Below are 16,742 nucleotides of genomic sequence, written 5' to 3'. Positions count from 1 at the left end.
TCTATATAGGGCCGGCCAGATAGCTCAGCGGGTTAAAGCGCCTGCTTAGGCAGATGCAGGGGCAGGGGTTCAATCCTGGCCTGCCGTGCCGGCCCCGCCCCTGGTGCACACTGAGACCGTGGTTGAGACTGGATGTGGCGGCATGTGCCTGTAATCCCAGCACTTGGGAGGCTGAAAACAGGAGAATCATTATGAGTCTGATCTGTGTGGTGAAACCCTGTAGACCCTGTACTAAATACATAAAAAAATTCTATATAGCTGAGAATTTCAAATTTTAGTTGGTGTACATATTTAATTCAATGACATATACTTATTGGCACATTTTTTAGTAAAACTGAATCACATTAAAGAAATGTATTTATGCTTTGATCCTAAGTAAAAAAAATTCTATGAATTTATCCATATGTAATTATATGCATGAACAGGTGGTCCAAACAGGAAGCACAAGACAAGCAATAAAAGCTATTATAATGTATAATATTTTGACATTTAAAAACCTATATAAAACTCACTGTATTCATAAATTCAGATAATAATTTCTTTTAAAAAGAAAAGAAAAAGTCAAAGAGGGGTTTCTTCCTTTGGATGGTAAGGAAACACCCCAGAATGGCATTGAGTTTGTTAAATTAGTTAAATGGGAATTTTCTTTTTTTTGCTTTCCTCAGCCTCAGTTTTCTATTCCGTAAAATGAAAAAAAAAAATTGACCTTTTTAACATGGAATGTTCTCAAGAACTTCTGAGGGAATTAAAGATAAAATGAAGCAAAACATTAACAGTAATAACAGAACAAAAGTGTTTTCCTGGGGCTGCATGCCTGGGGATTCTGATTGTTGCAATTAGCTGAATGGGGACAATGTTAATTATGAGGTTTGCCAGTTCTGCTCATCTCTAAAGTTTTAGAGTGTGTATATTGCATCATCATATTTCATGTGTCTGATTATTGTTTTTTCCTACTTGAACATTAGAAGTTATAAGGAGCCTTTGAAAACAAGTTATAATTGATAAAGTATTGGCTATGTTTAGTTGTATTGAATATAAGCATGTGCGCTTACACACACACACACCCCTCAAATACCAATGGGAAAGTGGTTATGAATTTAGGGGAAAATGAACTATAAAATTCTGCTTATAATAATGTTAAAGGAGTCATTTTGAATTATGTATAAAATAATGTTTCAACTTGATTTGCACTATTTTACGGTTTAATGTTGTTAACTAAAAATAATAAGCATTTATAACATTGTATTATTACAAACTAGCAAAAGTGGCTTATCAATATTTTTATGGATCAAATACAAAACAATTTATCATTTTTTATAGTTTTTAGTATGTGCTCTCATATTAGAAGTTATACATGGTCCATACCTATTTGAATGTAGAGACCAGAAAACAATTTTGGAATAATTTAAGGGCCAGCCAAATAGCTCAGCAGGTTAAAGCACCTGTAAGCAGGTGCAGGGGCTGGGGGTTCTATCCCTGGGCCTGCAGTGCCGGCCCTACCCCCAGGGCATGTTGAGATGACGATTGAGACTGGGCATGGTGGTGCACACCTGTAATCCCAGATGTTGGGAGACAGTAAACAGGCAGATCACTATGAGTCTGATCTAGTAGTGAGACCCTGAACACCCTGTAGACTCGTCCCTAAAGTACAAAATAAAAATAAAATAAATTAAAAAATAATTTAAATACAAATAAAACAATTATTTCATTTGAAATAAGCAAAGTTTTATAGATATTTTTAACTGTTGGTTTTTGGTTTTATTTGAATGAATTCATGTCATTGGGAAAATGATATTTATTTAATTTTTATATAATTCTTGAACCGAGCTGCTATAGACACTTTTGTCATTGTCAGTGCTATAGAAAAAGTGGGCATATTTGTTTTTCAAAGTCTCCAACAAGCAGTGGGATGTGTTACAATGAGCACTCCCAAAAGTGCCCAGGTTCCTATTTCTGCAAAGTAAGTATATTCTCTTCTAAGAAATGCCGTGGATTCTCCAACTTGAGCCAACTACATGTTTCAATCGATTAGTAATGAAGCAGTGTGAGCAAGATTGCTCTCGTAGCCATGGCTTCTTCATGACAGTATTAAAGTGGCACTCTTACCCTTATTTAGGTGCGGTGATGTACATCGGGAAGACCTTCCCTGGCTCGTCCCCACTGGAGCTAGGTCTGATGTCTGGTGGCAGGATTCTCTATGCTAGCAAAGTTCTAAACATTAACACATAGAAAGATTTCAATACTTACATGTGGAGGTAAAGACGGGGAGGAGGACTGTGTTCTCCTTACTTCTTTAGTCTATACTTAGGACAAATTGTAACTTCTGAGCTACTTTCTCCACTCCTAAGAAAAGCAGAATTTCGGTTCCCTGGGCTTCACCACCATCACAGTGGCTATCTAGGCATCTCTTCTTATTATCAAACTGCACCATGCTGCTGCCGTTTGATCACACCGATGTGTGCCTCAGCTTATAGTCTTTCTTTAGTTCTTTATTCCCGACAGCCTAGTACAGAATTCAAATAAGTAGGTGCATATAAAAATTAACATTTCCATCCACATACAACTGTTATTAAAAGAAAAAGAGAAAACATTTGAGATGATATTTGAAGCATTTCAATGGAACGTAACTGAGGAAGCAAATTTAGGTGGAAAAGAAGACTTTGCTAAGAATTCTACTGAAATAAGTCTATTGCAGATGCAGAACTGTTAGGCAAGAAAAAGCATGAATGAAGCTTCTGATGCATGAAAGTGTAAGCATTCAAGGAACTGTAAAGGCTCAATGTAAGACAGTTGGAAAAACACTAGAACATATGGAGAGGTAGGCAGGGCCTAAGCAGGCAGCAACGTCAAGACATGGCACAGGGCTTAGATTTTAGCCGAAGTTGAACAGTGAAGTATTGTAAAATTTTGAAGAAGGAAAGCTGGTGATCTGATTAATGTTGCGTTTTGTTTGCTTTCTTTTAATTTTGAAATATTTAAAACACAATGACAAGACCATTAAATAATATAATAAGCACTTTTATGCACAATATTGCTTTAATGCCAAAGACTGAATCCAGGCTCTCCATGTGCTGCCCAAGCCTTCTACCATGGAGATATGCCTTTTGCCCTACAAACTAACACTTTTTTGGTCACATCTTTACATCGTAAAACTTAAAAACAAATGTTACTTATAAGTTGAAGTTGCTTGAATTCCTCTCTCTAGATATAACAACTAACTTGAAGCTAGTGTTGATTTTCCTAATTTTACTACATGACTGATTATGGACTAAAATAATCCATAGCTTATTTTCATGATTTATAATTTTATATATGTATTACTGTCTCAAATATTTGCAGTATTTCTTTTTTTGCCAATATTACACTTCTGGGGTATATTTCTTTTTTTTTTTTTTGTTCTTGATAATAAATTTTATTTTAAAGAAAAAATGGTAAGACAAAATTTCAAAACAAGGTAATAGGACAATAACAGTGATTGATGTATTGTGTATTGTTATCTTTAAATGAGTTATTCAGGGTATAAGATACAGGCATGTAATGGTCCAAGCAATATTGTGCAAACCTTTCTTATCAATGAACTAAGAGTACTAGTTGTATGACTATCTTAACTATCTCAACTATCCTAGCTGTGTAGTTATCTATCTATATCTATATCTATTATTCAAAACAGTACACGCCTCTGCTCTACAGATGCAAATTTGCCTTCTAGTGGAACAGAAATTTGGCAAGAATGTTTGACCTCACCTTGGGCTCTGTCTTGTAATGATCTTTTGTTGGTTAAAGAAAAAAGATGATATTTTTTTTTATTTTTATTTATTTGTGTATGTGTGTGTGTGTGGCCAGCTCAGCCCACCAGGGGGCGGGGCTGGCTGGCATGTGGTGCTGGGGGATTGAACCGCGGTCCCTGTGCTTTGCTAAGCTTGTTCTAAGTAGGTGCTTTAGACCACCGAGCCATCTCACCAGCCCAAAAAGACTTGCATCTACCCCATTAATTTGCTTTCTTGGTTGATTTTTAGAGTACAGCTCATGAATGCATTTATTGGGTTTCCTCTAAATATGCATATAATATATTCTTGTATAGCAAAGAACTTGTGAGGCTCACTCAAAGGTTAGTGGCGGAGGCTAGAAAGTCTGTGGCAGTGGTATGAAGGATCTTTCTTCACAGGATGAGGGATCTGCACTGGAGCCAGGAATTGATGCTCAAAGTAAGGGCCAGAGCTCCCCCAACGTGAACTGTAGCCATTATCAGTGACAACAAGGTTCTGAGTCTCTTTGGTGATTAGAACATCCAAGTTCATATCAGAAAAGCCAGTATGACAAGCTCCTCAGGAGAACTTACAGCCACAGTAGAACTGAATGCTCCCTAATAGCATGGAAACTTGTTTCTCTTCAGTTCTGCCTCTTATGCTGCTGGCAACAATCATTAGGTGAGCTCTACTTACCCAGCACCATGCTGGTTCAATAAAGGTGGGTGTTACAAGTTTGACCACCAGTTGTGGTCAAATTTTGGGCTTTTATCAAAGCCCAAAATAGTGTGATAAAAGTACATGTTACATTTAAGCTGATAGTATTGGGAACTGGGCTGATAGGTTTGAAGCTGAGAGGCTTGAGAATGCTTGGGAATACTACAGAAAGTGTGTCTATATCCTTCATGTAAAAGGCTACTGCCTCCCCTCAAGTCATGCTGTATTTCATCTTCAGAGTTCTTAGCTGACACTTGACGACAGGCCCACATATACATCTTAAATACAAAGCATTTTATATATTCATTTTCAGTGCTGATTCTTACAGATCCTGATACAAGGGCTTGGGCAGCCCTACATTTATGTATTTATAGTTGTATCCCTCATGATTTCTTTCTCTCTCTCTCTCTCTCTCTTTCTCTCTCTCTCTCTCTTTCTTTCTTTCTTTCTTTTTTTTTGGCTGCCTGTGGCTTTTATCAGAATATTTTCCACATTCCTGGTACCTCCAACATCTTAGGGTCTGCACTAGACCTTGAGCTTCACTCAGAGCTTCATGTGCAGCTTTCTCATTGACATACTGCCTAAGATTCCAGGCATTTCCTCTTAAAGCAGATGGGAAGCTTCCCTGACCCCACAACTATTCTATTTTGTACTCCTCAAAACTTAAACCACATGGATAGCACCAAGGTCAGCTACCTGCTCAAGTGGTATCCAGGCCCCCTTGTATCATAGCTGCAGAAGCTCTACAGTGAGTAGATGACCTGCCTCAGGAGAGCTTTCCTAATGGGCCCTGAATGAGCAGGGTATCTTGGGGTTCTCTACTCAGAGGAAAATTTTTCATTTTTTCACCTTTGATTCGCCAAAAGATAGGGTCTGGCTAATTCATAAAATACCTTTAGACCATCTTCCTTATTGTCCTCATGCAAAGCACCTGGCTTATTCTAAATGCTAATCTTTTTAGCAACCACATTCTCCATGACCCTGACTTTGCAGGTGCTTCTTTACTGTTATAACTGCAAACTAATTACATCTTTGGCTCTAATATTTGCTCTTGATTCTCACTATAGATCTGACTAAAAGCAGCCTGCAGTACCCAGGTCACAGCCTGAAGGTGTAGATGTCTTGAAATTTCTTCCCATAGATGAATTAGCCCACTGACTTTAGCTTAGTCTCCTGCAGAATTTCAGGACATGGGCAAAATGTAGAAAAATTTTCTGCCAAAATGTAACACATAAGTTAGACTGACTGCTAATGGAGTCCTGGTTCCCAACTGACTCCTCCTAAATCTGGCCTTTACTGTATACATCTCTGACAACATTCTGTTCTTCTGAACTTTGACCAGAATCTATCATCAATCTTTGCTTACTCTGCTTAAAGAGTCTATGGCTTCTCGAGCCAGCATCTTCGAACCTTTCCAAACTCCCCTCACAAGACAGTTCTAATGGCTTCTGAGCCACATGGTCAGGTATAGTCAGGTATACCCAACTTCTCTGCTATCAAACATCTGTCTTAGTAGCTTTCTTGTTATGAGAACAAAATTCCAGAGACCCACAATTTAAAGGAGGGGAGATTTATTTTTGCTTTTGGTTAAATAGGCCTGGATCCAAGGCAGAAATGGCCTGGCAGGAAGGCCTGGACAGAGGGCAGCTGCTAACATCGTTGTAGTCAGAGCCAGGAAAAGAGACATACCCTTCCAGATGGCATCTCCCAATGACCCACCTCTAACCAGGACTTGCTTCCTCACACATTTACCTGTGGACTCATTTGTGGCTTCACACACACAATTCAATCATTTTCCAAATTTCTGCCTCTGAACACGTGAGCCTTTTGGTGGATGTTCTAAATCTAATCATAGCACTCATTTTCAGTCAATTTTAGTGTAAAGTCAAATCTAAGGGTAGGTGTTCATTTTTTCCTGGCAGGTATAGCCAGATATTCCAGCACATTCATGAAACACATTCTAGTAAGAAAATATTTAGGAGAGAAAGAGCAGTATAAAGTGATCTTAAAACTTGATGGCTAACTCAAGAAAGAATTAGGATAGCCCTTTTATGTCTGAGTATATGACAAGATCAATTCTCTGAATAAGCTTTCTAATGGAAAAAAGTGTTGGGTAAAATATCTTAAATTTTTAATTTTTTTTAATGCATTACTACCCATAATTACCCAGTGTACTAGACCACAATTAGCACTAGTTCGCCTCCTCTGTATTTTGGTACCCACCATCCATCCTCTCAGGATCAGCACTATAGACTGTACTCTGACTTGAGTGACATCTATTCTCCTTTCCACTTCTGTGATCAATTGTTTTAGCCTCCATGAATTGATGTGGACAAGAGGTATTTATGCTTCTTTGCCTGGCTTTGATTCATTTAGAAGAGAAGAGTTTGAATGTTCCCAACATATAAAGGCAATACCTTTAAAGATATGGGAATTTTAACTACCATGATTTGAGTTTTACACATCACATGTAGTATGGAATTATAATACTGTATTCCATAAGCTAATAATAAGTATATATATTTTATGTCAATTAAAAAGAAAAAAGAGAAAAAAAGTAAAGAACTCTTTAAATGTATTGCTGAATTAGTAGACAGAAGAATCCCCAGAAATAAAAAATATAAAGTAAAAATAGACACTAGGTAAGATAATTAAACACCAAAGATTGCTTTTTCCTTAAAGATTTTGGCAGAGCTCATGAAATCTTAAGCTTTTATGTTGATAAATGGAAAGAAAAGAAGGACAAGTGATAAGCATATGACCTTTCTGGGGTTAAGATTCTAACTGGAGACCTCTAGCTAGAGCTAGCGCCCAAAAGAACAATACATTTTGTCAGAATTTGAACAACTACCAAGAAGACAGAGAGAGAAAAGTCACGCTTAAGTGCTATCAAGAGAATAATAAAAATTGATAATGGTGGTGCAGTAGAGCTTTAATGTTTATAGACACAAAAAGTAAACCATCAAGGAATTCAGACTACTGATAGTTATTCCCAGGATAGAGATTACTTTGATTAGAGCAGGTCAGACTACAAACACTCAAGGACATTCTTATGATGGTGTGGATTCCCGAAGCAGGAACTGAGAGAAACACAGAGAGTGAGCGAGTGAGCAAGAGTGAGAGTGAGAGCAAGAGTGAGCGAGAGAGAGTGAGAGAGAGAGTGAGAGAGAGCAAGAGCGAGAGCGAGAGCGAGAGCGAGAGCGAGAGAGAGAGAGAGAGAGAGAGAGAGAGAGAGAGAGAGAGAGAGAAGAGGTCCCGGAATCTCTGTCTCCAGGGAGAATAAGCCCAGGTGCCTCAGCACACCAGGGTTCAGCTCAGGATGAGTCTGCTCCAAAAAAGAAGAAAGATGAGCTGGACCTGCTCCTTACTTGCACCAGTGGAGCATATATTTCTCCTGCAAAGCTCAGGATGATGCAAGAGCAGATTACAGATAAAAACAGCTTAACCTACCAGAGGATGAGCTGGAAGGCCTTAAAGAAGTCAATCAATGGTCTTATCAACAAAGTCAACATTTCCAATGTATTATTATTATCCAAGAGCTTCTTCAAGAAAATATAGTCAGAGGAAGAGGACTGCTATCCAGATCTGTTTTAGAAGCCCAGAGTGCATCGCCCATCTTCACACGTGTCTATGCAGCATTGGTGGCAATTATCAACTCAAAGTTTCCATAAATTGGGGGATTAATCCTCAAGAGGTTAATTCTTGATTTTCAAAAAGGCTATCAAAGAAATGATAAGCAACTTTGTCTGACTGCTTCAAAATTTGCAGCACAACTTATGAACCAAAATGTGGCATGTGAAGTTCTGAGCTTAGAGATGCTCACTTTGCTCTTAGAAAGACCAACAGATGACAGTGTTGAAGTGGCTGTTGGTTTTCTCAGGGAATGTGGCCTCAAATTTAACACAAGTACCCCCAAGAGGAATCAACGCAATCTTTGAATGCCTTTGAGACATTCTGTATGAATCTGAAATTGACAAAAGAGTTCAGTATATGATTGAAGTGGTGTTTGCTGTATAGAAGGATGGATTCAAGGACCACCCAGTCATCCTAGAAGGACTTGACCTTGTTGAAGAAGACAACCATTTCATGCATGTGTTCCCCTTGGAGGATGACTACAATCCAGAGGATGTTCTCAGTGTGTTCAAGATGGATCCTAACTTTATGGAGAATGAAGAAAAGTACAAAGCTATTAAGAAAGAAATACTTGAAGAAGACAGTGATTCAAACACAGACCAAGAGGCAGGAAGTAGTGAAGAGGAAGAAGATGAGGAGGAAGAGGAAGAAGGAGAAGAAGATGAAGGACAAAAAGTAACTATTCATGATAAGACAGACATTAATCTAGTCGTAGTTCATCATACAATGTATCTTGCTATTCAATCAAGTTTAGATTTTGAAGAATGTGCTCACAAATTGCTGAAAATGGGATTTCCTGGAAGTCAAACAAAAGAACTCTGCAATATGACACTTGATTGCTCTCCCACCACAGGACATAGGAGAAATTTCTTGGTTTATTGGCTGGGTAATTTTGCATGCTGAAAAAAGAGTACATGGAATCTTTTGAAAGTATATTCAAAGAACAATATGATACCCTTCATTGCCTAGAAACAAACAACTTGAGGAATGTTGCCAAGATGTTTGCTCACCTCTTGTACACTGACTCGCTTCTGTAGAGCATTCTTGAATGTATAAAGCTGAGTGAAGAAACCACTACGTCATCTGGTAGAATTTTTGTTAAAATATTCTTCCAGGAACTGTGTGAATACATGGGTCTTCCTAAACGGAATGGAAGATTGAAGGATAAAACCCTACAGCCTTTCTTTGAAGGATTATTACCCTGAGATAATCCCAGAAACACTCGGTTTGCCATCAACTTCTTTACCTATATAGGTCTTGGAGGTTTAATGGATGAATTGTGTGAGCATCTCAAAAACACACCAAAAATTATCATGGCCCAGAAACCAGATGTTGAACAAAGCAAATCCTTGCTGGGCTCTTCATTTTTGGAGTCCTCCTCGGATTCTGACTCTGCAGACTCCGGTTCTGACAGCAGCGAGAGCCACTCGGAGTCATCCAGTGCGGACAGTAGTTCTTCGTCCTGCAGCAGTTATAGCTCAGCCTCAGATAAAGATATGAGAAGGAAGGGACAGAGGAAGACCAGAAGTAAAGATGGAGATAAATCAGCCAGGAACCAACAAACAAATGAGAGGAGACAGGAGAAAAGAAGGGCAGAACTTAAGCACCAGGACACAAGGTCTGAGAGGGACAGGAGATCAGAAAAACACAGAAGTCAAAATTCAAGAGATCAAAACTGGAGCGATCCCACAGCAAAGCACAAGTTAAACAGGAGCATGCTTGCCGAAGGAAACAGTTACGATCGCTATGGGAGTGACCGAGGCCAAGAAATGTGTGTGGACTGGGAGAATCCGCATGGAGATCCAGAAAAGAAGAGAGGAGAGAGAAGGAAGAATTTTTCAGAAAATGAGAATTACAGACTCTGAAATCAGAACAGTGAAAACTCTAGAAGATCAGATAAATCAAAGTCAAGAAAGAAGAATAGGAAACATGCCAGCTCTAAGGGTGAGGAAGACAGGTATCAGAATAGTGCCGAGAGAGAATGGGAAAAACCAAGCAGGGTACTATGAGCATCCCAGAGAGTAAGAGAAACATCAGGACCAGAGGAGAGAAAAGTAATTCTACAAAATAACTTAACCAAACATGCTTTCTGTTCAGTTCAAAGTATTTTTTCATAGTTGAACTTTATAGAGCTCTTGTATAAAGTATTGCTTTGTATTTGTAAATTTAGAAAATGTTTTCATTTTAACGTTTTGTAATTGATACATTTAATGGGTTCCTTATAAAATTCTTGGAAGAGAAAAAATCTCAATAGCAAAAGAATGTAAGTCTTGCTTATATTTTGTGAATAAAACAGTCAAATGTTCATTGGGAATAAAGAGAGAATAATAAAAATTTTCCTTTAGAGTTCACAACCAAAAAACATTCTTCGAACAATTTTATGATCTGAATGAATACTTCCTGTGTGGTCTGTGGAAGCTCAAGATTGAAAGCCATTTTTGAATCATTTTGGTGATGTGAAGCCAATTTCCAGATGCAAGAGTGAATTCTGCTTAAAGAAATACAGTTTCTAAAGTATAAAAGGTTCTAAGAAAATGAATAATTTTTACCATGAAATCACAGAACACTCTAGGAAAGAAGACAATGAAAGCAAAGGCAATGGGAAAGAAAGAGAAGAAAACATATGAATATGGGTGTCGTACTCAACATTGAAAGTGTGAGAAAAATTAATATGCCGGAAGTAATTAAAGATAGTTTGCAAATATGTGCAAAAGGAAATGTTTTAAGCTAAAAGATCAAGAAAATTTGAAAGTGGCTAGGGAGATAGTTCAGTGGCAAAAGTGCCTGCCTGGCAAGCTCAGGGTCCTGAGTTTAAGCCCCAGTACCAAAAAACTAAAACTAAAAAAAAAAAAAAAAAATTTGAAAAGAAAATTTGAAAATAACAGAAACCATGTAGAATTTTAAGGTAATATAATAATAAACCAAGAAGAATAGATTAAGAGAAAAAAGAATGAAAAACAAGTGAATATTACTAATGATATTGTGATAAAATTATACTACATTGACTATATAATTATATTATCTTAATTATATTGTAGTTCTCAGAAACAAACATTTCTGGAAATAACTGATAAATTTCTCAGAAATTGAGAAATATTTGTCATTTAATCCTCAGTCCTTCTAAATCAAATACACAGAAAATTAAAAAGAAAATGGAAAGGTTTAGGAAGTTTCCTTGTCAGTGACCGTTGCTTGCAGTTTAAATCCACCATCAAGTACTTCCCACCACTCACCTAATTTCCACCTTCCGGTTTTCATACTTTTCATAACCTATTACTGTTTCTGAGCAAAAATGTCTGCAGTTGTTTTCACTGAACTCCTTCAAGGGTGGTCAGTGGGCTAGGGAGAGTGTAGTACAGGCGAGGCCTCATTAAAAAAAAAAAATGCAGGCACTCATTGCTGTTTAAAGGCTGCAGGGAAGTGTCCTCTCGTGAGGGTGAAGGTGGAGCGGTGTGGGTGAGAGGGATCAGAGAGGGAGTAAAGTCCCTGGGAGCACAGTGGTGCAGGGCCTCACTCACAGGAGGAAGAACTTTGAGTAGAACGTCTTCGATTAAAGAGGAGAACAGAAGGATGCAGAACTTGTGAATTTCTAGAAAAAATGGGTTGGAAGATGAATGCAAAGAAAGGAGGGAGAAACGGGCATGAAGAGCCTGTCGCGTCCTGGAAATGTTCTTGCCAAATTTATAAGACTGGGTCATAAGTCTCTTCCTTATTTGTGGCTCTTACATAAATTTGTAAACAACAATTTTTTTTTTAAGGAACAAAATTTTTAATGGAAGAAAACAAAGGGTCCTTCTGTAGAGCTAGAAAGGATAGTGTGTGAGGTAACTTATCTCTCAAGCCAAGGTCACGCCACTTGGAGAATTCAGAAGCAACCGTGTTGCCACCCTAAGGTTGGTCTGGATTTGCTCTTTCCTGAAGTGATGCCATGTACTACACAGAAGTGGTAAAAACGTGTTATGAATTCTGCATCTCAAGTAGCTCGGACTTCAGACATTTCTTCATGACCACCCAACAAGACAAACCTGATGAGGAAGGTTAGAAAATCTGTTTTTGTCTTCAGTGATATGTTTGAATGAGTTTTCAGATTTCAAGCTTTTATCATCACGATGTTCGCATGCTCATCACTTCAATTTTTTACGTGGAGTTTGGATTTTAACTGGCCAAAATCCATGCAGTGTCCTTCTCAGGAACATAAGCATTCAACATTAATCATCTTTTTTTTTTTTTTTTTTTTTTTTTGTAATAAAAGTAAAGAAGGCGAGGGATGCACTTTATAGAAGCTCCTGAATTCACACAGCCTCTTTCTGTCAAGACAGTCTTTCTGTCAGCCGGCAGAAATGCCGAAAGGGAAGAAGGCCAAGGGCAAGAAGGTGGTCCCAGCCCCGGCTGTTGTAAAGAACCAGGAGGCCAAGAAGGTGGTAAATCGCCTGTTTGACAAGAGGCCAAAGAATTTCGGCAGTGGACAGGACATCCAGCCCAAGAAAGACCTCCCCCGCTTTGTCAAATGGCCCCCAACATCCTGCTACAGAGGGCCGTCCTGTACAAGTGGCTGAAGTTGCCCCCTGCGATTAACCAGTTCACCCAGGCCTTGTACTGTCAAACAGCTACCCAGCTGCTTAAGCTCGCCTACAAGTACAGACCAGAGACCAAGCAAGAGAAGAAGCAGAGGCTGTTGGCGCGGGCAGAGAAGAAAGCTATTGGCAAAGTGGATGTCCCCACTAAGAGGCCACCGGTCCTCAGAGCAGGTGTCAACACTGTCAGCACTCTGGTTGAGAATAAAAAGGCTTGGCTCTTGGTGATTGCGCATGACATGGACCCCATCGAGCTGGTCGTGTTCCTGCTTGCCCTGTGTGGCAAGATGGGGGTCCCTTGCTGCATCATCAAGGGGAAGGCCAGGCTGGGGCGTCTGGTCCACAGGGAGACCTGTACCACTGTCACCTTCATGCAAGTTAACTTGGAAGACAAAGGTGAGCTGGTTAAGCTGGTGGAGGCAATCAGGACCAATTACACTGACAGATAAGATGAGATCCGCCGTCACTTGGGAGGCAATGTTCTGGGTCCAAAATCTATTCTATGGCTCATATGGCCAAGCTGGAGAAAGCTAAGGCTAAAGAGCTTGCCACAAAACTGGGCTAAGTGTACTCTTGAGTTTTCAGTATATAAAAACAAGAAATCGTCCTTAATTCAGTGTAAAAAAAAAAAGAATTCACGGGAAGAAGACATGTACGGAAGAGATAGCTTTTCCGGGTTTGGACTCCACTACTAAGCGATGTCCCATACCATCCTGGAGCAGAGAAATGCTTTCAAAAGACAGTAGGAGGAAGGCTGAGGAACAGGCACCTAAAAGTCTGGCTCCAGGGAAAAATATTTCAAAATATAGATTCCAAAAGAAATGGTTAAAATTACCTTGTATTTTTATTATTCCAGAGATGTGAAAACAAAACTCAGTAACAATTTGAAAATCTGTATGCTGGTGGCTTTGGAAGATGAATGTAAAATGAAGCTGTGATTTATTATTTATATTTTTATTTATTTATTTATTTATTTTTTGGTGGAACCAGGGATGGAACTCAGGCTCTTGCACTTGCCAGGGAAGCACTTATTCCACTGAGCCATCTCCCTGGCCCCTTGATTGATTGATTGATTGATTGATTGATTGATTTTTGTCTTTTTGAGATAAGGTCTCTCTGCAGTTCAGGCTGGCTTTGAGCTCACTTTGTAGTCCAGGTTGATCTCAAATCCACAATGATCTTCTGCTTCAGCCTCCTGAATGCTGGGATTACAGGGTGTGTCACCCCACCCAGCTCAAAATTTTAAAACATGCACATAATATTTCAGAGTTTATATATGTGTAGTTAAAAGCCCTGGGAAGGCCACGGAGGTAGCTCAGCTGTCTAAGTGCCTGCTTGGCAAGCTTGAGCCCCCGGACCACATGCCATGCTGGCCCTGCCCAGGGCTCACCCACTGAGCTGGCCACCAAGATGGGGTGTGGTGGTGCACACCTGCAATACTAGCACTGGGGAGGCGGAAACAGGAGAATCACTGTCAGTCCAAGCTCTGTAGTGAGACCCTGTAGCAAAAATATAAAATTAAAAAAGAATAAAAAGAAAAAAGCACTGGCACAAAACAATTTCATTGCACAATTACAAATTTTTCTTAAATTCTTACATTGTTATTTTAAAATGTTCTTGCCAAGTTTTTCCTTAATAAATTTGTGAACATAAAATTGGAAGAAAAAAAGTAAAATATATTTGTTTGAAATATTTTTGTGCTCCCTTAATACAAAATACCATGTTTTCTTGAGTTTTTGCCCCACTTTGTCAGCTTATTCCTGGTCAAACTCAAATGGTGTCTTTTCTTCCTGATGTTTTGAGGTTTTGGTTTGATTAATGTAAACACATTTGTATTTTCAAGTAAAAATTAATTGTATTACACTCATGGATGGATTCATAGATCCCTTTTGATGCAGCATCTATTTTAATGTTGTCTACACTTTTTAAAAGAAATAGGTGTGAGACACTGAGTATATGACTAGAAAAGGTCAAACCGTATATAAAAATAGAACCCCGACCTGCACCCTGCCACAGCCTGCTCAAAATCCAGCTCATTATCTGCAGGATCTCATTATCACTGTCTGCTGCAAGTCAGACCGATGGGAAGTCTGAGTGCTCTCCATAGTTACCAGTTCAGGGAGCCAAGAATCGCCTTGAGAAAACCAGCCAAAAGTGCCAGGATGTGAGTCACAGTCAGAACCTCTAGCATCCCTAATTTTGTTCACATCTCCAACTCAGAGCCATTCAAAAGAAGCTCCAATCGACAGAAAAGAAAGCCTTGCTAAAGAGTCCACCTACAGCTTCCTTAAGTCAGCCTCCTGGCTTCTGGGAACACTTGAAGGCTTCTTTTGTTTCACTATTATAAGGCCTCCAATCCTTCTTTCTTCTCTTGAGTTTTGGCCAAGGTGCAAGTGACAGTGGCTGATTTTCTTGGTAAAGCAAATTGGATAAACAGTGTTTGATTGTTCTCATGTTTCGATAATCTCCACTTCAGCCAATTCTTGCACCACTGACTTCATTTCTTTGATAGGGCCTTGAACTTCAGTCCCTCTATGTAGATTTCTCTCTCCTCTCCTTGCTTAGTTAAGTACTACTCAGCCTTTGGACTACAGCTATTCAGTTCCATCCACACAGTTCTTATTAGGTCAAATTCATACCAGTAGGTCAAATACCCCTAGCATCAAGGTCTTCTTTAAGATATTAAAATGATTTCAAACCAATTACTAATAATTTCCTCCACTCTATTTTCAGGTTCCTAAAGGCAATAACTATACATTTTGCTTATTCTTGTGTTGAGGTCCTAGCATGGCCTCTAGTAGGTCCTCAGTAAGTAAATCTCCTTTGACTTCACAAATGAGACCATAATTCCCAGGCTACCACCTTATCCAAGGAGGGTACCATTTAATAATAGGCTCTGTGAACAATAGGGTTTGGAGCCTTTCCTCCCTCTGAGCCACTCACATTTTTCATCTGTCAGGCCCACTAGTTTAACACCTCTAAAACACTGCCTCATTGGAAATTTCTCTGGGTAATATCCTTTGATCTCCGTAAGTACTACAGGGACCTGTTGGTCTCTAGGTGACAACAGGTGGTGGGCCATACCTGTTTGGCAAAGGACCCCTGAACATCAGCAAGGGCATTTATACCTTTGCAAAGTTGCAAGACAAAAGGTTGCCTAGCAACTAATAGCCCACAGTGTCCTGGCGGCCGGATATTTTTCTCAAGACTGAGGTAGCTTGACTGCTTTAGGCAATGAGGCCTCATCCTGCCCTCCCATTTCCAGCTGTAGCTGCTCCCAACAGGTACCTTTGTCTTTTCTCAGGCAGGACATATGATTTGCCTTGAAGACTCCTCTTACTGATTATCCTTCTTTACTCTGTTTTAATGTCCCCCAAGGCCAAGGGCCATCCTCTGTGGTCCTTGAATCTTTTCTGCACAATTTATCAGAATTATTTATTTGTATTTCTTCCCTCTCACACCTTAAACTGCTCAAAATAAAAGCTGGGTTCCCTTTATCTTGCACAAGGAAAATATCACATATTTGCTGAATGGATTACTATGGCATAACTAGCTAGTTATTTGCTAATTGGGTTCAATCAGATCATAGCCATTTGTTCATTTAGACCTCATAATAACCATGTGTTACATGTTTTCTTCATTTTCTACATGAGAAATATAGGTATGAAGAGGTGAATAATGTTGATCAAGATTACATATCAAATAAGTAGCAAGATAGTCTTCAAATTCAAATGTTGTACTCCAAATTCTGTAACTCTGTGGCATGTTGCAAACGGACTTACATTTTAGTTCTTCTATCTAAAAGCCTAGTCTTGTCTAATATCCTTTCTGCTATACCGTGTAGTTATTTTTATCTCTGAAAAAATGTTAAGGTCGATAGATGGCATATTTAAAGAATATTGGGCTTAGAGAGATAGCTCAGCAGCCTAAGCAGCTGCCTGGCAAGTACAGGGACCCAGGTTTGATCCTCAGTACTGCATGCTACACCAGTCCCAGAACCCTGATCACTGTAAGTCTGAGCTGTGTAGTGAGACCCTGTACCAAATAAATAAACAAAAATATTTATTTAAAA

General features: G+C 39.1%; 2 pseudogenes; both read left to right on the top strand.

The window, feature by feature from the left end:
• LOC101583292 overlaps positions 1-10,154 on the top strand; it is a 25,774-nt pseudogene extending 15,620 nt beyond the window's left edge.
• Positions 10,155-12,436: 2,282 nt separating this feature from the next.
• Positions 12,437-13,235, top strand: LOC101585085 (annotated as a pseudogene).
• Positions 13,236-16,742: the final 3,507 nt, after the last annotated feature.

Source organism: Octodon degus, unplaced genomic scaffold (assembly GCF_000260255.1).
Source record: "Octodon degus isolate 3935 unplaced genomic scaffold, OctDeg1.0 scaffold00100, whole genome shotgun sequence".
In the NCBI taxonomy this organism is placed as follows: domain Eukaryota; kingdom Metazoa; phylum Chordata; class Mammalia; order Rodentia; family Octodontidae; genus Octodon; species Octodon degus.
This window is presented reverse-complemented; position numbering and strand designations above follow the sequence as displayed.